The following is a 23,196-nucleotide window of genomic DNA, read 5'->3' as shown; positions in this document are numbered from 1 at the left end:
GCACAGGAGGACTATGGCTGACCAAGTTCGCAGACGACAATACACAAAAGCAGTCCAGACGAACACCGTGAAGCCCAAAAAAATGTTAAAGTCCTTGTTGTGGAAGCTGTTTGCTGTACAAGCTGCAACACTTTAAATGGAATCCACTTACAGGTATAAAGCCACACTGAAGTCAGAAAAAAACCTTAACGCACTTTATTATTAAAACAAGCGTTTTCGCTGTGGTTAAAACTACAGCTTCATCAGAGGCAAAAGTAAAATGCAGCATCAGAGTCAGGTTTTTATACAACACACCCTCGCCTTAATTAGTAATGCAATCACAATGAAGGTGTGTTAGCAGCATTTCTTGCAAAAGTAAATTCAGGGAGTAAAAGTTCTGTTTAGAAGCATTCTCAAAAGTATGTAGTTTCATACTTTTAAAACAGTTGGAAGCCATGAAACATTAGTGCTTCAGCAATTTGTTACATTCATATACCAAGCAAATGTGCATTAAAAGCATGCAAATGTATAAGAAATGTGTATGCACAATAAAAGCGGTCTAAAAGCAGTGCATAACAGATCTACATATAAAAGTGTTTATAAAAAGTAACTAGTGAGATCTCTACCGACAACTATAGTTAGAAGCCTTGCTAAGTATGAATCTTAAAAGTAGTAAAAAATGTATATACTACAAATTACTATTAAAATAAAATAAAATGAAGTGGAAAATGGAGTAAGGCAAAGGTAAAGGAGTTATCTTTTATAACTCCTCATTTTCAGGACACAAGCTATGTTGCAGTGTTCATTCAAACCTGGGTACGAAAATGAGTCTAGTAATATTTGCCATTCTAGCTCCTTATTCTCCAAAAAGAGGGGTACTGGGCCCCCTCTTTCTGTTTTCTTAACCTGGTCAATTGCAATGAAATGAAAGCTATGTCCTTGATGTTTCATTACATGTTTAGCTACAGCGTTTTCTTATTTTAGTTTCCTTATGGCATAATCATGTTGGTACAGCCTGTCCCGTAGTCTCCGGTCAGACTTGCCTATATAAAATGCTTCACAGCAGTTACACTTAGCTAAATAAACTATGGATCTAATTTTCTGAAATTTACATCCAATAGTAATGGCACTGGAGTACCATACTTAGACACTATGGTGACAAGGATAGAGGATACATTTCATTCCAAAATTTACAGGAAGGATACATTCACAAATTCATATTTAGATTACGAAAGCTGTCACCCTACTAAAACTAAGAAAAATATATTTAAAGGTCAATGCATTAGAGCAATGAGAATGACTTCATCTCTAGAGGAGGTTATACAGGAAATACAGTTTATTACCTCTTTATTTGTTGATAGAGGCTACAGTATAAATATGATGAAGAACATTAGTACTGAGTTAATGCAAAGATGGGGTATTAATATATTCCCATTATTAGGAACAAAAAATAAAGAAATGGTAAGGACAAATATTGACGAACAAGAAAAAGATTCCATTAAATGTCTAGGCAGAGCTTGCATTGTGGAATACAGTCCTTTCAGTAATAACATGAAGTATATAGTAAGTAAATACTAGCATACTTTGTTAACGAATGATGAGATGATAGAGATTCTGGGTCCCAATCAGACTTTTGTGTATAAAATGGGATCAAATTTAAAAAGTTTATTGGAAAAGGGAAAAAGTGATGAGAGGGACGTTAGCAAAAACAAAAACATATGTACTAAGAAATGTGGTTGTTGCAACCAGTGTAGCTATATTATAGAAGACACTAAGATAAAGTTGATGAATTATAATAGAACTAAAATATTTTTTAAAAGGGGAAACTGCAACAGCAAATGTTTAGTATATATGGCCAAATGCACTATGTGTCCGTCATACTACATAGGTAAAATGGAACAGAATTTTAGAAAGAGAATATATGCACATTGATATAGCATTAAGAGAAGAGATGAGAAAAATGCTTTGGCTAAGCACATTATTAATAAAGGTAACAAACATAAATTTAGATTTGGTGTTTTAGAGGTAGTGAAACAAAACTCTAGGGGGGGTAATATTAAAGGTCAATTAGCTTTCAGGGAAAGCTATTGGCAAATATTAACAGATGCAACTACCCCTCCGGGTCTGAATGAATACATTTCTATGAAAAGCATTCTAGAATATTTTTAATGTTTTATACAAGATTTTGTTATTGTCTTAATAGTTTATATTTTTATTTTTACATTACTAAGCATATTAGGTTTCTTTTATGATATTTTTATATATTCAGTGTTTATAATGTCATGATGCATTGGTATTGTGAACACACAGTTAGTGATTTTTAGAGTTAGGTCTTAGGTGAATATCGCTTTAATTGTGAATTCAATCAAGTTTTTTGGCGCCAAATTTAAAATATTTAAGCTATTGATTCTAATTGTTTGACGTTCTGATGAAGCCTACGTTGATTGTAGGTGAAAGCGCTTAACCTAGCTATTTGTTTGTACAATAAAAGTTTGGTTATTTTAAGCATCTGGGGTCGTGATTCCTTGATTCCAAGGAAGCTACCACAGTTTTTCACGAATCATTGGCGTTTTTAGCAGTTTTTATAAACGCCGCTTGTACTGGTTTCAAGTTATCTGCTGTTTTCTTTCAAGATTTCCAGGATGTCAGCAAAGGAGACATCCTCAGGGGAGTATCTTGGGGACCCTTTGAATTCATCCAAGTCAGTATCTGAAGTGGCTGACTTAGGGAGTCAATGTGCTTCCTCTTGCAAAGCCTCTTCCTGGGAACATCCTCCGAGGGATACTCAGGAGAAGTCCCGGAAGAGGGGGCACCATCCATGGTGGTCACTTGGGGGTCCAGATCTCTACACTTAGGAGGGGGTGGAGAAGAGATCGACACAGGCACCTGGTGAGGAATAGGGAGTGGATCCGAGAGCAGTGCCGTCTGAGGGGACAGCATCCTCTCTGCTACCTCGAAAGCACCCCTACCCCGCTCCAGAGAAGACCTTCACACCGAAGATGCTGGAGATCAGCTCCGAGGGGGAGGAGGTGGTTCCGAGGCAGAGGTAGGCATCAAGCTCAACCGAGCTGAAACACCAAGAGGGAGAGTCGGATTGGAAGACATACCATGCCAACTCTCACCCCCAGAGCCGACCAGAGAGCATCGGCTCTCAGATGTCTCGGCACCAGATGGAGCCGAAGACACCAGAGCTGAAGTTGGAGCTGAAGAAGCCAGCAAGGGTCTCAGGGCCGACGGTTCCACTACAATCAGATCCATAACCTCCGCTCCCAAGACTCCTGGGTAATCGGAGGAGGAATCAAAGAAAGTGGAGAGGAGACAAGCGGCTCCGATGCCTTTGGGCCCGGAGGCAAAAGCAATTGAGCCAGGGCCGGTGTACGTAGCAATCTCTTCACCACCCGCTCTGCATCATCATCTGAAAGACTCCTGGAGGAGCGGGTGGACAAAGAGGGAGATGTCCTAGACTCCACTATGGGAGATCTCAATACTGGTGACACCACCGTTGGATCCAAAGCTGGGGTCCAAGGAGTAGAAACCTCAGTTGGCTCCTTTGACACTAATGGCACCGAAGAGGTTGGTGATGCAGACTTGGAGCTGACAGCCCTCGGTTCTGGAATCTTTTTGCATGGCTCTGAATCTGGAAAAGAAGCTGGCCTCTTTCTAGATGACTTAGAGCCATTATCCAAAGCTTGCTGAAAGGGAAGACCTTTGGCCATCAACTTACATTTTACGCTCCTGTAGAACTCTACTACTAAAACTGTGACAAATAGTGCAAGGGTCTTGCAGATGTATGGCACCGAGATAGTAAACACAATTAGTATGCCCATCTGTCAGCGACATCTTTCCAGCACACTTTACACATTTTTTGAACCCAGAAGGCTTATGCTCCTTGGGTTCTTTAGAGGAGTCTGTCGAACTTTCCTTAGACATTATTTAGACCAACAATAACAAACTGCTAAACTTTTTTTTTTTAAATATTTAAACAGAATCCTCTAAATTAAATGGATTCTACTGAAAAGGGGAAAGGGACAGAACCCTCTAACTTAAACGGGTTCTGACCTGGGAGAGAAACAGCACTGAAACTTAAGGGACCAAGAGAGGCCTCTAACTAAAACGGCACTCTCTAAAAAAGGGCAGAAAGACTTAAAAGGGGTACAACGCAGACAACACGAACAGCTAATATGGTTATATAGGGAAGAAAAATAGTACAACTAGCTAGGAAAAATACCAAATAATTGAAAAGTTATACTTATAAGCCAACGAACCAACTGAAGAAACGACGCAAAGCTTCTGGGGATGTAGCCTGGGGCATTGTGGGATAGGGATTAGCCTCGAGCCACTGAAAGCTCTCGAGCTTTAGTATTCGGCCGAGTTGGAGCAGAGGATCAGCTCCGAACTCAACCAGCAAGAATTACAGTGAAATGGACTACATAACATCATATCTTTTAACTGCTTATGCACTTTTTGTATGAACAACTTAACCCAAGCAGACGGCAATTTCTCATAAAAAAAAAAATCTTCATTCAACATGTGTAACATAATGGAATCATATTTACTTTTATCCATAATAACTACAGGCCCTCCCTTAGCAGGCCTATTTACTATTGTGTCATTCTTCTGTAGATCTAGTAAAGCTTCATGCTCTAATTTTGTTAAATTGTAAGACTTTTGCCCCTTATAATGTTTCTGCTTATTATAATCATTCAATTTGTGTACATCCTCTATGCACATTTTTTCAAAAGCATTGACTAATTGGTTAACTGCAGGTATAAATATGCTAGTTTTTTTTACAAATATTACTACCTTGCATTTGTGTAGTCTCTGTACCATTAAACTACATTTTTAACATCAAATTACGTGTAAACATCTTTATATCAAAAATGGCATCTGCAAAATCAGACCTATCAGTGGGTATAAAAAGACAGTCCTTTTAGTAACAAAATACACTCATCTTCAGAAAGGACATGACTGGATAAATTCCACACTAAGTCTTTCTTTGGTTGAAAAATGCTTTCTTTATGTTGTATTGGCTCTTGTTCAACCCATCCTGTTTCCTCTTGTTCCTGCTCCTGCTGTGACCTATGTTCTGCTGTTTTAAAGCAGATAGCTTCTGTTCTCTTATAGGTAGCGGAAATTCAAAGGCTGCCTGCCTCTGTTCTCTAAAATTCACTGTTGGCAGAGTGGGCCATGCCTTGCTTCTCAAAAGGGTTGAAATCTGTTGTTTCTACAGCTACATTATGAATTTGAGCTACAACTTGCACTGTCTTTCTCCTAGCCCCGATTTTCTTCACTGAGGTGTCCTGTGTGTATGCGATGTCATTCGCAGACGTCGCGTTCACTCGAGAAACATTTTGATTGGCTGCTGAAGGCAAAGAGACAGAATTAACAGAACACCAGTTTACCTGCCTTGTGCTGCGTTATTCACAGTCTCTTGTGTTCTCGGCCAAGTAAACATGCCTAAGGTGAAAATCAGTCCGGTCTCTCTCCAGTTTGCTTAATTTTGTTTTCAAGAGTTTCCTTTCATAAGCAGCTACTGAATCAAACACATCACGCATGCGTCTTTCCATCATAGCAGCACCAAATTGATTCAGTAGTTCATTGTATAAGGTGCTAATGGTAGAACTTATGGTTTTCACCTCATTATCTGCAGCAGTCATAATCAGTCTCAGACAGCCCAAACTAGTATTTATGCTGAGTTTCTGCCACTCACTCAGAAACAAGGAATCATTAGGTATATGTGAAGGCATTTTTAAAATACATAGCCCACATGGTATACCACCTTCTTTAACAAACATTTTAAGATGAAAAGATTGGTATTGGTTACGTTTCAATTTAAATAATTCCTTTTCTAAATTAAGTAAATGACTCTTGGACAGAATAACATCCACAGTATGGTCTTCACTTCTTACATCCTCAGGAAAGTACAGTTGTGTACCTACCATAAATGTAGATGTTCGAGTGTATTCACTGTTGCAGTCAGGTTATCCTGCTGGCAGGCTACCTGCAGTCGGCCCGAGTTCCAAAGTCTAGATCCAGCGTCAGTTGCTGTCGCCTCCTCCCTGACGGCAGTGCGCCAGGGGTATAAAAGATGCAACCAACGCCATTTTCTTCAGTTTATCTTGCCCCAGATGTCAGGTGCCCCCAAATAGGAAAGGCTGGAAAAAATTATGTCAAAAAACATGCATGTACCAAAATAACATTTTGTTCATCTACAAGCAAATACATCACATAGGTTGTAGAGAGTTGAGAAGTACAAAAAGGACCCAGCAATGAGAAAGGGGGATGGTGGGTGGGTAACCTGGACTGCAATAGTGAATACACTTAAACATCTACATTTATGGTAGGTACACAACTGTACTATGTTCATCGTGTTTCACTGATGCAGTCATTACACTTGGGTTGAATCCCAAAGCTGAGGTTGGGTGGCTGGGCCTAAATAGGATTAGGAGAGGCTAACAGGCCCTGCAGAACTGCAGTGGCAAAGCCTGCTCTGGATTCAGAGTAGAGAGGCAAGTGATAGTGCTTAGTGAAAGTGTGCACTGACCTCTAGGTTGCAGCTTCTAAAATGTCTTTGGTTGCTACTCCCCTGAGAAAGGCTGCTGAAGTGGCTGCTGCTCTGGTAGAATGTGGCCTTATGCCCTTAGGCACTGATTTGCCATGTTGTGCATAGCAGAAGCGAATGCAGTGTCCTATCCATTTTGAAATTGTCTGCTTTGAGATAGGCTTTCCTTGTGATCCTGTAGCAAAAGCTACAAACAGTTGCTCAGTTTTTCTGAAAGCTTTTGTTTTGTCCAAGTAGAATTGTAGCTGTCTGTGTATATCCAAAGTGTGCAGAAGTCTCTCCCCTTTATTCTGGGGATTTGGATAGAAAGTTGGCAAATGAATAGTTTGGTTAAGAGCCACACTGGAAACCACCTTTGGTATAAATGTTGGGTTTGTCCTTAGAGAGACCCTGTCCTGATGAAAAATTATGAAAGGCTCCACTGCCATTAATGCCTGTAACTCTGAGACTCTTCTTGCTGAAGTTATTGCTAGGAGCAGAGCAGTTTTCCATGATAAGAATTTTATATCAGCTGTGTTGGCTGGCTCAAAAAGAGGCAGTGTGAGCTTTTCTAATACAAAATTGAGGTCCCAAGTAGGTATTGGTGCTCTTATTGAGGGTCTTATGTTTCTTGCCCCTCTGAGGTACTGCCTTAGCAGTGGATGTGAAAAAATAGGAGGTTCCGTATTGTAATGAGCTGAAATGGCAGAGGCATGGATTTTAATAGATGAAAAGGATAGGCCTTTGTCCAGCATCTCAGTTAGGTATTGTAAAATCTGAGGAATATTTGGAACAAGTGGTTCGAGTCCTTGTGCCTGGTTCCAAGCACATAATCTCTTCCATTTTTCTGCATAAGATTTCCTAGTGCTGGGCCTCCTGGCTTCTAAAATGACATCCATAACAGCTTTAGAGAGAGGTGTGGTCTGAGTGGCTATATTATCTGCCATGCAGCCAGATTTAAGGTTCTGAGTTGACTGTGTAGAATCTGATTGCTTTGTTGAGTCAGAAGATGAGGTATTTGAGGTAAAGGCCAGGCTAGGCCTCGAGACAAGCTCTTTAGGACTGGGTACCAGTGCTGGCGTGGCCAGTCTGGGGCAAGCAGGATCATTTTTGGCTTCTCTTGTCTGACCGAGTACCTTGGGAAGAAGAGGCAGTGGAGGGAAGGCATAAACTGTCATGGTTTTCCAGCTGAATGAAAGAGCATCCACTTTCCATGCTTGTGAGTGATAATTTCTTGTGCAGAATTTCTGTAGTTGGCAGTTGTAAGGGGAGGCAAAAAAATCTATGTCTGGGCATCCCCATTTCCTTGTTATCATTCTGAAGACCTGTGGATTTAGTTTTCATTCGTGCGGATCCATGAGATTTCTGCTTAGTTCGTCTGCCAGTGTATTTTTCTTTCCTGGCAGGATTTGTGCCTGCAGATGTACTTGATAGGTCAGTGCTGTGCTACACAGAGTCATGGCTTGCCTGCAGAGGGGGTAGGAATGTGTGCCCCCTTGCTTGTTTACGTACCACATAGCTGTGGTGTTGTCCGTCTTTAGTAATAGTTGTCCTGGATGTAGTAGATCCTTGAAGGCTGTCAGGGCATTCTGTACAGCTAGCATCTCTTTTTGATTGATGTGAAGATGCATTTGTTCCTTGGGCCACGTGCCCTGAATACATTTTCCTGCAATGTGTGCCCCCCCAGGCATAATCCGATACATCCGTTGTTATTGTCTGCCTGGCTGTGGTAAGGTGAAGGGCTGTCCCTTGTTGTGGTGACAGGCCCTGGACCACCACCGAAACTCCTCTTGTAGACAGGGAATTATAGCTACTATTGTTTCCAGGCTGTAACAATGCTGAGTCCAAACACGTTTTAGATACCATTGTAGTTTCCTCATATGCAGTCTTGCATATGGAATTAGTAGAATGCAGGAAGCCATGAAGCCCAGGGCCTGCAGAATTTTTCTTGCAGGGAGCTGGGTCTTTGTTGCCATCATTTGAAAGTAATGAGTCAGTTGCCTTTGCTTGTCTGGCGTGAGATAAGCCATCTGGCCAGTTGTATTTAAGCTTGCACCCAGGAATATCTCTTGAGAGGGCACTAGTTTTGATTTTTCATTTACTGTGTACCCTAGGCAAATTAATAAACTTTTTACAAATGCCAGATGCTTTAGAATGTCCTTGCTCTCTGCTTGAATAAGGCAGTCATCCAAGTAGGGATATATCTGAATTCCTCTTTGTCTGCAAAATGCAATTACTGGTGCCAGGAATTTTGTGAAGACCCTGGGCACAGTAGATAAGCCAAAGGGCAGTGCAGAGAATTGGTAATGCATTGAGCCAGCTATGAATCTGAGGTATCTTCTGCAAGATTGTCTGATTGGGACATGCAGGTATGCCTCCTTGAGGTCCAAAGTAACTAGCCAAGCCTTCTTGCCCAGCATGGGTAGAAGTTGCTGCAGTGTTAACATTTTGAATTTTGGGACATCCAGGAAAGTATTTAGGATTGACAAGCCCAGTATTGGTCTCCAGGCTTTCTGATTTCTGGGAACCAGGAAGAGTCTTGAGTAAAATCCTTGTCCCTGTTCTTGCTGTGGTACTCTCTGAATAGCTCCCATGTCCATGAGAGCAGCAATTTCCTTCTGTGCCTCTGCCCATTGGTTTTGTGGCAGGTCCGTCATACCTTTTGATTTTGGAAGTGTGTGAAAGTGGAACCTGTAACCCTGAGAAACTATATTCAGTACCCATTTGTCCTGGGTGATTATGTGCCAATTTTGTATGAAAAGTGGTAGCTTTAACCCTAGGGGTGCTGCCAAAAGGTAAGTGCTTGGCCTTTGTAGAGGAAAGTCATTGGGACTGTTTTCTATAAGGTTGTGATTTGTCTTCTCCTATGGTGACAGAAGCACCCCACTGTTAAGGTCTGTAGGAGCCTTGGGGCTGAGATCTGCCTCTTGGGCATCTGTATCTGCCTCTTTGTGGCCTGTCTGACACCTGAAAGGACCAATGTTTAGAAGGCCAGTTTCTACTAAACCTGGGTGGTTGAACCTGTAAGAAATCCTTTACTGCCTGCATAGATTTTGCTTTATCCTCCATTTTCTTTAACACCTCTTCTGCCTTAACACCAAACAAAGTATCATGCTGTAATGGAACATACAATAATTTTACTTTAACATATTCAGGTAAACTTTGTTCTTTCAACCAAGCATTCCTTTGAATGACAGAGCCTGTAACTGCGGCTCTGCAAGAAGCCTCTAATGAATCAAAACCACATTGTATGCTTATGAGTATGCTTGCCCACTTGTTCAGCTGCATGCAATAATTCCTGCATTTCCTTACTGTCAGGATTCTCTGAATTTGTAAGCATTTTCTGTTTTAACAAAGACATGAGGTACTGTTGATAGTTAAGTATGTGAAACTTTTAGTTATGTACTTACCATAACTTTAGATGTATGGGATCCATCTCGCCTACATTCTGTACAGATGGGTTCGGAGCCGATCTTCGGTTCCGACTCGGCACGCTATACAATAGCACAAAGTCTCTTACTGGCTGAGTTACCTCATATCCCAGGATGCACCACTACTGCTTCCCCAGATCTTGTTTGTCCGCACACATGCATACACACACACATAGACTGTTGTTATAAGGTTGCCAGGTGTTTCAGGAGAGGAAACAGTTGTATTCGGACCGTCCGGTCTCTTTTGGCCTCCAAGGCATGGGGAAGGAGGGTGGGTTATTAGGAATGTAGGCGAGATGGATCCCATACATCTAAAGTTATGGTAAGTACATAACTAAAAGATGTAATATGATCCTATCTCGCCTACATTCTGTACAGATGGGACAGCGTCCCTAGCACCTAATTCCTGGGTGGCTCATTGGAAAACGGTCCGGAGAACCGTGGAACCGAAGGAAGCTTGACCCCTAGATGCCACATCCAATTTGTAGTGAGTAATAAAGGTGTGTAGAGAAGACCACGTAGCAGCCGCACAAATGCCATTAATAGAGAGCTTGGAATGAAAGGCTGCCGAAGTGGCCATAGCCCTGGTAGAATGAGCTTTCACTGGAATTGTAAGTTCTTTATTCGAAATGTGATAAATATGACTGATGCAGTCTCTGATCCACTTGGCAATAGTGACCTTCGTGATTGCTTTGCCCAATTTATTGTCCGAAAAGGACACAAACAGTTGATCTGATTTTCGTGTTTGGTGTGTCTTATCCAAATAGAAACGTAATTGTCTGTGCACATCTAAGGTGTGAAAAGTATACTCAGCTCTGTTTGTATACTTAGGGTAAAAAAACGGTAATTCCAGTGATTGTTGCAAACAAAAGTTAGAACAAACCTTTGGTATAAAGGATGGGTTTGGTCTAAGAGAGACTCTATCCTTGTGAAATACCAGGTATGGTGGTTTGACGCACAAGGCTTGAAGTTCTGAAACCCGCCTGGCTGATGTGATAGCAACTAGAAGAGCAGTCTTCCAAGAAAGAAATTTCAAGTCACAGGTTGCTGCCGGCTCAAAGGGAGGTGCGGTTAAAGCGGCTAATACTACGTTAAGGTCCACGGTGGTGCGGGATGAGATATAGGGGGTCGTAGAAGCCAAGCTCCTTTAATAAAGGCTTTGCACAACTTATTGCTCATTAAGGGTGGTTCTACGTTCTCGTGAAAACTGGAAATAGCTGCCAATTGAACTTTGATGGTAGAAACCGAACAACCTTGGTTGAACAGGGAAGTTAAAAACTTCAGAACCTCTGACACCGAAGCTGTCATAGGGTCTAATCCTCGGAGTTGGGCCCAAATAGCAAACCTCTTTCATTTACTGCTATACATCTTTTTCGTAGAAGTTTTGTGGGCTGAGGACAAAATATGCAAGACTACAGGGTCGAAAGAATGGCTCCTAACTATGGTCGGAAGAGGAGTAGCCAAGCTGCTAGCTTCAATGACTGTAGGGACTGATGGAGCTGTCCTGACTGATGCGTCAGGTGGTCCGGAATTTGGTCTAGGAACCAGGGACCGTCGAATGTATACTTGCGAAGAAAAGGGAACCAAACTTGACGAGGCCAGTATGGGGCGATTAGAATCATCTTGCTTCCCAAGCGAATCGCCTTCTGAATCACCTTGGGGAGAAGGGGAACAGGTGGAAAAGCATATAGCAGACCGGAGGGCCAAGGTTGGACCAGAGCATCCTTGGGCATCTCCCCCGGAACTGGAATGAGAGAGAAGAACTGCTTGCATTTTGCGTTGAGGGGAGTTGCGAACAGATCGCAATATGGAACTCCCCATCTGGTGAAAATCTGTGTTACCACTTTGTGATTCAAGGACCATTCGTGAGGGGAGAGAATAGTCCTGCTCAGTCTGTCGGCTATCACACTGGATGTCCCCGGAATGTGTGTTGCCACTAGAAAGCGTTTGGTAGCAATCGCCCAATCCCATACCTTTATGGCCTCTCTGCAAAGGGGATAAGACCTGGTCCCTCCTTGCTTGTTCAAGTACCAGACTACCGACATATTGTCGGACTGAATGGCAATCGTCCCCTGGGGGAGGTGATCGTGCAATGCTTGCAACGTTAAAAGCACCGCCCTCATCTCCAGGATATTGATGTGGAGAAGATTCTCGTCGGAGTGCCACATGCCTTGGACCGACCTGTCCAGATAATGTCCCCCCACCCTGTCTGGGAGGCGTCCGTAGTCAACGTGGCTGAGGGGAATGAGGGAACGAAGGGGCGCCCCTGATCCAGGTTGGAGGAAAGAAGCCACCAACGAAGATCCTTTTTGCATGTCTCTGTGATCAATATGTGGTGACTGAGGGGGAGGTCTTGATAAGACCACTGGACTGAGAGGAGCCACTGGAGTATCCTCATATGTAACCTTGCTAGGGGGACGAGAAGAATGGTGGCTGACATGGAACCTAGCAGTTGCAGTACCAATCTCGCTGGAGTAGTCTGAGGAGTAACGCTCGAATCTGAGACTGCAATGTTGCTATTCTTTCCGCAGGAAGATAGACTCGCATCTGTCTTGAATCTATTTCTGCACCAATAACAGAATACGCTGTGACGGCAGCAATACGGATTTTGTCCAATTGAAGGTGATTCCTAAGGAGCTGCCTAGGGAGATAGTGGCTGCTAGAGTTTTTAAGAGTAGATGCCTTGAGGTGGCTGTTAGGAGCCAGTCGTCTAGGTATGGAAACACTCGGAATCCTAGACTTCTCAGGTGAGCAGTCACCACTGCCAAACATTTGATGAACACCCTGGGGGCTGTGGTGAGACCAAAGGGCAGTGCACGGAACTGGAAATGACTGTCCCCTAGGCTGAAGCGCAAGTGTCTCCTGGACGCCTGATCTATCAGGATGTGATAATAGGCATCCTTGAGATCTATGGAGCACATCCAAACACCCTTCTCCAGAAGCGAGAGAACGGTTTGCAAGGTGACCATCCGGAATTTGGACTTTTTCACTGATCGGTTTAACCTGCTGAGATCCAAAATGGGCCTCAAGTCCCCGGTCTTTTTTGGTACCAAAAAGAATCTTGAGTAAGTCCCTGATCCGGCCTGATCTGCGGGGACAGGTTGGATGACTCCTTTTTGAAGCAGCTTTGAAATTTCGATGGCTGCCATATCCCGTTGACTGGGTGGCGGGTCCGGGATTCTTCGGGATGGTGGGGGGGGGTTGAGAGAAGGGAATGGTGTAACCTCCGGCGATGATTCGGAGCACCCATTGGTCCTGAGTGATACTTTCCCAGGCCTTTAGGTGCCTCGAAAAACGACCCCCGACTGGCTCCGGAGCTGCACAGTCGGGCACTCCTTCAGGGATGCTGGAAGGAGGAGGAGCCACGAAAGGACTCGCGATCTCCAGTGTGGCGGGGGCCTCCGCCGCCTCTGGGACGGCGTCTCCCTGAAAAATTTCCCCTTCCTCTGCCTCTAGAGGGGAAATCGCTCTGCTGCGATGAGTAAGACTTTTGAGACTTACAGAACCACATTTTCCCTCCTCTTCGAGCCTTGGGATAAGGTCTGAAGGGAGTGGAAAACCGGGCCCCTACGGCAGTTAAAGTCTTACCCTCCTGCTCGCAGCGAGTCAACGTGTCCTTTACCTTGGGTCCAAAAAGGGAGGACCCATCGAAGGGGGCGTCGGCAAAGGAAGACTTAAAGGCCTCCGCAAAGTGACGCAGGCGTAGCCAGGCTTTTCTCCGTTGAGCAACACCTGTGCTTGCCGCCCTGCTCGCTCCTTCGACTGCATACAAAATGAGCCTCATGGACGAGTTGGATAGGGAGGACAGTGTAGCCAACTGGGAGTTAACCGTCTGGGCTAACTGCTCAGGTAAGTTACCAGAGAGGGTAGCCGAATGCTCCTTGACCAGATCCCTCTACAGTCTCGTAAAGTGTCAGGTAGTTCAGAGACCTTAATGTAAAGGTTGCTGAAGCAAGGGTGCGCTTCCCGTACCGATCCATGCTCCTAGACTCCTTATTAGGAGGATGGACGGACGTTGAAGCCTCTGCCACATCTTGTTGGGTAGCAGATGCCACCACCAAGGCATCTACAGCCACACCTTTGGTAAGAAAGTCCTTATCAGGGGGTGCCGAAAGGAATTTATTGGGGTGAGCTGGCACCGGTTCAACAGAGTCCGGATGTTCCCACGACCTTCGAGAGATCAAATCCAGGAGCTCATCGAAGGGCGGAGACACCCAGGAGGCGGAGGGCTGAGCCCCGAAGGCCTTGAGGAACTCTGACTCCTCAGCAGAAGGGGGTTTGGACTGCCAGTCGCCTCGTTGCTTAAGGATTTCCAAGATGTCCGCAAAGGATACATCATCCGAGGACGACTTGGGGGACCCTTCCGCATCATCGAGGTCGGTATCTGAGGTGAGAGACTCATCAGGGGAGTCAACGTGCTTCCTCTTGCACTGTCTCTTCCTCGGGGGTTCCTCCGAAGACGTTTCGGAGGGACCTCCGGGAAGAAGGGAACCCCCGATGGGGGTAACCTCAGGCCCAAGGGCTCCGCTGTCGTGAGACAGGGGGATTGTAAAGGAACCAGTCTCCATGCCAAGGGAAGGTGGTGGTGAGATGGTAGAAGTGGCCAGAGAGGATTTGGCCAAGGCACTCCTCATGGCCTTGAAGGCGGGACCCCCAGAGTCCTGGGAAGGTTCAACCCCCAAGGCCACAACAGCAATCTGAGCTCCCTCCGCCGACGCACCAAGAGGGATGCTCGGAACCGAAAGGATCGGTCCCGAAGCATCCCCCCCCCGGGGCTGACAGAGGAGGTCCGCGTACCGAACACCGACCCGAAGGGCGGGGTTGGAGTTAGGGTCGGAACTGACCCGACAACCTCCACCGGCTCCACCAACACCGACTCCAACGGCGCCGAAGCTGTTGGAGGAGGAACCAAGATGGCAGGGTGGGAAAACGGTTCCGGAGCCTACTGGGCTGGAGCCAAGACCAACTTTTGAAAGACCGGAGACTGAAAAAGCCTTTGAAGCACCCTGTCTACATCCGAATCGGACATCCTCGATGACCGAGAAGAGACCGACCGGGTCCGAGTCGACTTCTCCGCCGGCTCCGAAAGACTGGGGGACCGGCTCTGAATGGTTTCGAGAAGTATCGGCGCAGAGGGAGATTCCACCACTACTGCAATTTCCCTCGGAGCCGATGTGGACTTCGGTACCGAAGGGGGAGAGTCTGAGCGGGCAACCTTCATCGGCTCCGAAGGCAGTGGAGCCGATGGAGATGACTCGCCTCTCGATGCCCGAGCTCTCGGCTCCGAAGTTAGAGGAGTCGAGGCTGGAGACATCGAGGCAGACCGTTCCGCCCTCGGCTTCGAAGTCCGTGGAGCCGACGGAGAAGCCTGCCTTGACTTTTTAGCTGCCGGATCCGACGGGCTGGTCGGAGCCGAAGATTTTTTCTTCCTCGACGGGGAAGAAGAAGAAGATAGGGCTTCCTCAAAGGAAGGGGTAATAAGCCCTTTCAAAATCAACTTATTTTTCCTCTCTTGGAGCACGCGAGAGGAAAAAGCGTGGCAAATGCTACAGGATTCCTGTAGGTGCTTCGGCCCCAAACAGTATACACATAGCAAATGGTCATCCGTAATGGACATTTTGTAAGAGCATTTTGAACATTTTTTTAAATCCTGATGGCCTATGTTCTTTAGACATGGCTATCTACTTTCACTTAACTTAAAAGAAGAAAACTTTAACACTGACTATAAGAAAAAAACACGTAGACTAAGGCAAGGTCCCTCTAAGTTAAACGGGAACACTTGCCACCAAGAAAAAAATTCAATTTACCACAAAATTGTAAAAATGAAAAAAACACAATGAGTAGCTGTTAATTAGCCCTAACTAAAGCGCGAGGGCTAGGCAAAGGCCCCTCTAACTTAAACGGGATCCTTTACCGTCGACAAAACACAATTTTTTACCACAAACTTCGAAAGAAATCAGTCACACAACAATAAATAGCTGTTAAAACAGCTTTTGGGTAAATTTAGCAAAATTTCTGACAGAAATTTAAGTACTGGAGGTACTTAGCTCAGCCAAGTCCGAGACCACGTCTATGCTGTAGAAGCGGCAAACGAGATCTGGGGAAGCAGTAGTGGTGCATCCTGGGATATGAGGTAACTCAGCCAATAAGAGACTTCATGCTATTGTATAGCGTGCCGAGTCGGAGCCGAGGATCGGCTCCGAACCCATCTGTACAGAATGTAGGCGAGAAAGGATCACATTACATCTGGCAGTTTAAAGCCCTTACAGCTAAAGTAGCAGAGGTGTAAACTTTTTTCCCCCATCTATCCAGAGCTCTAGAATCCCTATCAGAGGGAACAGGGTTTTTAGCAGTGGAAGCCTTAACCCCTTTGGGACCCTGAGAAATTGTTTCAGGGTTAGCAGCAGGGTTTTTATAAAGAAATTTATGAAAGTCAGGGACCCTGTAATACCTGTCTGGCTTGACTGGTGCAGGGAGTAAAGAATCAGGAGACAGACTGGATTAAGAGAAAACATCAACTATATCAAGCACAGGGGGGGGGGATAGCCAGGGGCCTGTGTTGAGGCAGTAAAAGAAAATCTCAGAGGCTTTTCTTGGATTCTGAATAATCCTGGCTCTCCCAGTGGAAACGTTCCCTCATGGTGTGCAGAGCTTCCCCAAAAGAGTAATCCTCAGGTGGAGAGGCTGAAGGTATAGATTCTTCAGCATCAGAGTCCTCATAGGGAGAAAGAGAATAGCCCTGATCTGAAGAGGAATCGGAGGAAATAGAAACCTGGTCAGAGGAATCATAGTCAGTGTCTTGCCTAGGCCTTTTATCAGGAGGGGGATGGGTACCCCTGATCAAAGTAATTAAGTCTTCGGCCATTTTAAGCATCTGTTTCTTTGGCATGGTTGACTGTCCAGAAGAATGCTATACTTGTTTCTTTGTCTTTAATGGTGTCTTTGACTGCATTTTGGCTGCTGCAGAGGATTTAATAGTAAGCTGTGAAGGTCTGAAAACACCCTCAGAAGCCGGAGCCTGCTCAGCAGCTCCGGACTCATCTGAGGGAATATTTTCCGTAGGCCCAATACCTTGAGTATCCAGAGGCCTAGTTGTCTCCACGTGGGAGTCGGATACGGCCTGTGGCTCTGAGGTAGCGGGTGTCAGGGGCTGCAGAAACGCCTCATTGAGAACCGGCAACTGTCCTAGAAGAGGCTTCGTCGTCGGTTTTGGACCTCGGATGCCTGTCCTTTTCCTTGTCTTTGTGTTTTTTATGAATTCTGGTCAGTTGTTCCAACGGCATTATATAGTTAAACCTTCGGCCAAAGTAATGTAATGCAAAATCAAACCGACGTTTAATAGTGCGTTTGTTGAATCTAGCACAAAACCGACAACTAGTAACGTCGTGGTCAGGGCCTAGGCAAGTAATACAGTAAGAGTGAAAGTCCTTATGAGGTATTTGCTTCCCACAAGAAATACAATTGTTAACGTTTACTGACATCGGTCTGGAGCAAGAAAAAGTTTCCCCAACAGGGTACTTAGCTTTATTGAAGACTTCGGTTCTGAAACTCTATTTCGAAAATCTCAGGAGTCAGCCGACCAGCACTTGCGAACTGCTTCTGCTTCGGGCACCGTGCGGCAAGAAAGACTAAAGAAAATGGCGTCGGTTGCATCTTTTACACCCCTGGCGCACTGACGTCAGGGAAGAGGTGACAGCAACTGACGATGGACCTAGACTTTGCAACTCGGGCCGACTGCGGGTAGCCTGCCAGCAGGATAACCCAAGTTATGGGTAATGACTGCAACAGTGAAACACGATGAACATCAGCAGATAACAATGGATTAATTTTCTTGTAAAATTGTTCAGAAAAGTGTCTACCTTAGTCTTCAAAGCAGTATGCACTGAAGGAGGGGTGTAGTCCAATTTAATTATTTTATCGTCAGCCATGTCCATGAAACTCCGAGTGATACAAAGAATAATAAAAACCAGCAAGAACAATAAAAAACACCAGTTTGCAGCTCCTTGTCTCCACAGCAAAGTATTCAAAAACAACAGGAGGACACAGGAGAGGCTCCAGGTTATAAAACTTTAATCAGGCACAAGCGCTTTCATATTTGCTTCTTCAGGTGCATAAAAAGAAACTGAAACCAGTCATACTTTTAAACACTGCTGAATGCATCGCATGACTACATACATTCCATTGCTATAAAATATTAAAGCTGTACAGTAACCACAAAATAACTAAAAGTTCAAAGAAAATCCTAAAATGTGTATTTTTTTATATAGAGAAGCAAAAAATAAGTGGTAATGGTAAGCTATGCTCCCAAAAAACAATCAAATATCATGTAAAAACAACCAAAGGAAGCAACAGGCCACGGTATAGAAAAATAAAAGCAATTTATTCCACACAAGACAAAGGTGAGCGCTTTTGTGGACTAAACCACTTCATCAGACAATAATGTTTCAGGGTGTATTGTATAAGCAGTTGGATGGTGTAGCCATGGGCACTTCTTGTACCAATGGCTACGCCAAAATTGTCATGGCCTTCTGGGAGAAGGCACACCTCATGGGAGAGTATGGCAAGTGCCTAAAGTTCTACAGGAGGTTTTTGTAGATGACCTTTTCATTTTATGGGAGGGGGATGAATCTACTTTTGCACCCTTCTTTTCACATCTGAATGGAAATACCCCTTTTCTGAGATTTACAATGAAGAGTTCATTTGACTGGGCTGATTTCCTGGATGTGAAGGTGAACCAGAGGTCTGATAGCTGTTTTGAGACTGAGATACATAGGAAGGATTGCTATAGGAGCAGTTACTTGCATAGAACAAGTATGCACCCCCAGCATATTTTCAATAACACTGTTAGGGGGCAAGGACTCAGAACATCTAGATTAACAGCGAAACAAGATAAGTTTGAGGGTGAGCTCGATGAGCTTAGAACAAGGTTCCTACAGAGGGGTTATGCTGACAATGAACTTCAAGGCATTTTAACAGAAGTTCTAGATAGTAGGAATAATGAGGGGAGACCTTATTTTTCTGATGCTGTACTGCCATCATCTATGGTAAGGGATACTGCTCAATGTATGAGGACATCAGTTACTTATTCCAGTAATGTCAAAGCACTACAGGAGATCTACCATAGGAACTGGAATATTTTATGTGCCGATGATGAGTGGGAAAAACCCCGAAGGACAGTTTTAAAAATAAAAAGAATTTGAAGAGAATATTATGTGGACCTCGATTACAACTGGGGGTGGCAAATGCTTGTGCTGTTTGTGATTGTGGTACTCTCCCTTGCAAAGGATGCAATTTCTGTGCATATATAGATACCAGTGGATAATTCAAGCATCCAGATACGAATAGTGTTTTTAAATTTAAACTCTCAGCAAATTGTAATAGTGTTAACATTGTCTACTTGGCCCATTGTTTGGCCTGTATGTCATTCTATGTTGGTATGACTACCAGGAGACTTATGGATAGAATGAGAGACCATTGTTATGACATAGGGAGGTTAGTGGAAACAAATGCTTTGGCGAGACATGTTGAGAGGCATGGAGACACACACAGACTTGTTTTTCTGGTCATAGATAGGGTCACAGATAATGGCAGAGGTGGAGATACGAAATTGAGAGTTAAGACCAAAGAACTTGAATGGATTGTGAGACGTAGGGCTAGTACAGGGAAGGGACTGAATGATAAAATAAATATCAAGCCTATTTCGTTAGGGAGGGATTTGCTTAAGTAGTTGTACTTATATATGTTTAGTCCTATATATATTTGTATGTCCCTATTTGTAAATCTCTATGCTATGAATTTTATTTTAAGTGCAATTTGATTTAAGCTTTCTTTAGGCGACACAGTGAATTTCTTGAGAGTGGTAATTGTTATGTTGTGTGCCTTTAAATGAAGGTGGGGATTTCATCAATTGAGTTGTTTTGGAATGGTATAAAATGGGGGCTTTGTTTTGTTTTTATTTTCTGATGAAGTGGTTTAGTCCATGAAAGCACTCACCTTTGTCGTGTGTGGAATAAATTGCTTTTATTTTTCTACAGCTGTTGCTTCCTTTGGCTGTTTTTACATGGAATTTTTATATACTTTGTGCAATATAAACACAAATTATTAAAATACACATTCTTAAAAACAGTTACTTTACCTACGTAGAGGTCTGGCCTTTAACTTTGGTCTCAGTGGTATTTGTTCATTGAGACCATGTCCCAAGTACCAAAAAGGGAGTTGAGACATATTACTTAGAATTGGGTACCAGTGCTGGCGAGGCCAGTCCGGAGCAATAGGATCATTTTTTGTTTTTTCCTGTCTGACCTTTAGTAAGACCTTGGAGATGAGGCAGTGGTGGAAAGGCGTAGACTGATAGGTTTTTCCAATTGAAGGACAGGGGATCCACTTTCCATGCTTGTCTGTGATAAGTCCTTGTGCAGAAGTTGTCCAGTTGATAATTTTGGGGGGAGGCAAATAGATCTATGTCTGGGCTCCCCCATTTCTGTGTTACCATGCTGACTTTTTGTGGATCCAGTTTCCACTTGTGTGGGTCCATAAGATTTCTGCTTAGGTCGTCTGCCACAGTATTTTGTTTTCCTGGCAGGAACTGAGCTTGAAGATGTACTTTGTAAGTCCAGGCTGTGTTCCAAAATGCCATGGCTAGTCTGCAAAGGGGGTCGGAATGTGTACCCCCCCTGCTTGTTTATGTACCACATAACCGTGGTGTTGTCCGTCTTTATCAGTAGTTGTCCTGGATGAAGTAAGTCCTTGAAGGCTGTCAAGGCATTATGAACAGCTAGCATCTCTTTCTGGTTGATATGCAGATGCATTTGTTTTGGGCTCCATATGCCCTGAATGCATCTCCCCGCTAGGTGGGCCCCCCAAGCATAGTCGGATGTGTCTGTAGTGAGGGTGGCAGGGGGTAGAGTGAATGACAGTCCCTTGTTTTGGTGACATGTCTCTACCCACCAAAGAAACTCCTGTTGTAGGCAGGGAATGAGAGAAATCATTGTTTCCAGACTGTGACAATGTTGACTCCATAAACTTTTTAGGTACCACTGAAGTTTCCTCATATGCAGTCTTGCATATAGAATTAGTAGAATGCAGGATGCCATGAACCCCAAAGCCTGCAGAATTTGCTTGCAGATAACTGGGTTTTTGTTGCCATCTGTTTGAAATATATAGTCAGTTGCCTTTGTTTGCCTGGCTTAAGGTAAGCCATCTGGGCAATTGTATTCAAGCTTGTACCCAGGAATGTAATTTTTTGAGAGGGTACCAGTTGTGATTTCTTTTCGTTTAATGTGTACCTTAGGCATGTTAGAAGCCTTTTTACAAATGCCAGATGGTGAAGAGGAATGTCCTTGTTCTCTGCTTGAATGAGACAGTCGTCCAGGTAAGGGTACATTTGTATGCTTCTTTGTCTGTAAAATGCAATTACTGGTGCTAGGCACTTTGTAAAGACCCTGGGCGCAGTAGATAAGCCAAAGGGCAGTGCAGAGAATTGGTAATGCATAAAACCTGCCTTTAAGCGGAGGTATCTTCTGCATGATTCTCATATTGGGATATGCAGGTATGCCTCTTTTAAGTCTAGAGTCACTAACCAAGCGTTTCTGCCCCAGCATAGGCAGTAGCTGTTGTAAAGTCAGCATTTTAAATTTTGGAATGTCCAGGAACATGTTCAAAATCTATAAGTCCAGTATTGGATGCCAGGCATTCTCTTTCCTGGGTACCAGGAACAGTCTTGAATAAAAACCTTGTCCTTTTTCCTGTTCTGGTACTGGCTGAATAGCCCCCATATCCATGAGGGACGTAACCTGTTTCTGGGCCTCTGCCCATTGATTTTGTGGCAGATCTGGCCAACCATTTGGAATTGGCAAAGTATGGAAATGAAATCTGTACCCCTGGGATACTATGTTTAATACCTACTTGTCCTGGGTAATTAACTGCCAATTTTGAGCATGAAGTCCTAATTTTCCCCCCAAGGGGGCTGCCAAAAGATAAGTGCTTGGTGATGGCAGAGGGAAGTCATTGAGACTGCTTACTGTAGGGTTGTCCTTTGTTCCCTCCAGATTTGGAGGTGGAGGCACCCCATTGCTTTGACCTGTAAGAACCCTGTGTTTGGTATCTAGAGCCTTTTGAGCACCTGGATTTGCCTTGAGAGGCTCTGTCTGACACAGGAAAGGACACATTTTTAGTAGGCCAGTACCTACTGAATCTGGGTGGCTGCACTTGTAAGAAATCTTTTACAGTTTGCATAGATTTAGCTTTGTCTTACATTTTCTTTAAAACTTCTTCTGCCTTATTACCAAACAAGAGTATCATGCTGTAAAGGGGAATCCAACAATTAAGCTTTAACATGATCAGGCAGATTTGCTCCTTGAGCCAGGCATGCCTTCTAATCACAGATCCAGTAACTGCGGTCCTGCAAGAGGCCTCCAAAGAATCAAAACCACACTGCAAAGTATGCTTTCCCACCTGTTTAGCTGCATGCAATAATTCATGTAATTCTTTATTTGCCACATAATCAGAAATCATCATCATTTTCTGTTTCAATAAGTCCATAACATGCTGTTGATATTTAAGCATATGAAACTGGCAGTTTAAGGCCCTAATTGCCAAGGTTGCAGATGTATAAACCTTCTTTCCCCATCTATCCAGCGCCCTGGAGTCTCTATCAGAGGGGGTAGGATTTTTGGCTGTAGAGGCCTTTACACCTTTGGGACCCTGACAGAGAGTTTCAGGATCAGCAGCAGTTGTTTTGAATAGAAATTTGTGGGAGTCAGGAACCCTGTAATACCTGTCTGGCTTACTAGGAGCCGGAGGTAGGGGTATCAGGAGCCATGCTTGATTCCAAAAACACCATCAACAATTTCTAACACAGGAGGTATAGCCAAAGGCCTATGCTAAGGAAGAAGAAGGAAATACCTAAGCCTCTTTTTTAATTCAGAGAAATCCTGATGAAATGTTCCCTTAAAGTATGCAAGGTTTCTCCAAAAGAATAATCCTCAGGAGGAGATGCAGATGGGATGGATTCTTCTGCAACTGAATCCTCATAGGGTGGTATAGAAAGATCCTGATCAGAAGAGGAATCAAGAGAAATAGAAACCTGATCTCAAGATTCATAATCAGTGTCTTGCCTAGGCCTCTTAGCAGGGGGGAGGGGTTGGGCAGCCCTGATCAAGGTAATTAAGTCCTCAGCCATTTTGATCATCTGTTTTTTAGGCATATAGGCCTGAGCACATGGCTCATGCTTCGGTTTTTTTAGAC

The 23,196-nt window shown here is 44.0% G+C and overlaps 1 protein-coding gene across 1 annotated transcript in view; it reads right to left on the bottom strand.

The window, feature by feature from the left end:
* The window catches only part of LOC122816509 (CREB binding protein), a gene marked incomplete in the record, with an annotated part of 4,149,155 nt that overhangs the window by 2,184,577 nt on the left and 1,941,382 nt on the right, over nucleotides 1–23,196 (bottom strand).

Source organism: Protopterus annectens, chromosome 12.part0, assembly GCF_019279795.1.
Source record: "Protopterus annectens isolate FY-2018-M chromosome 12.part0, PAN1.0, whole genome shotgun sequence".
Classification (NCBI taxonomy): Eukaryota; Metazoa; Chordata; order Ceratodontiformes; family Protopteridae; genus Protopterus; species Protopterus annectens.
This window is presented reverse-complemented; position numbering and strand designations above follow the sequence as displayed.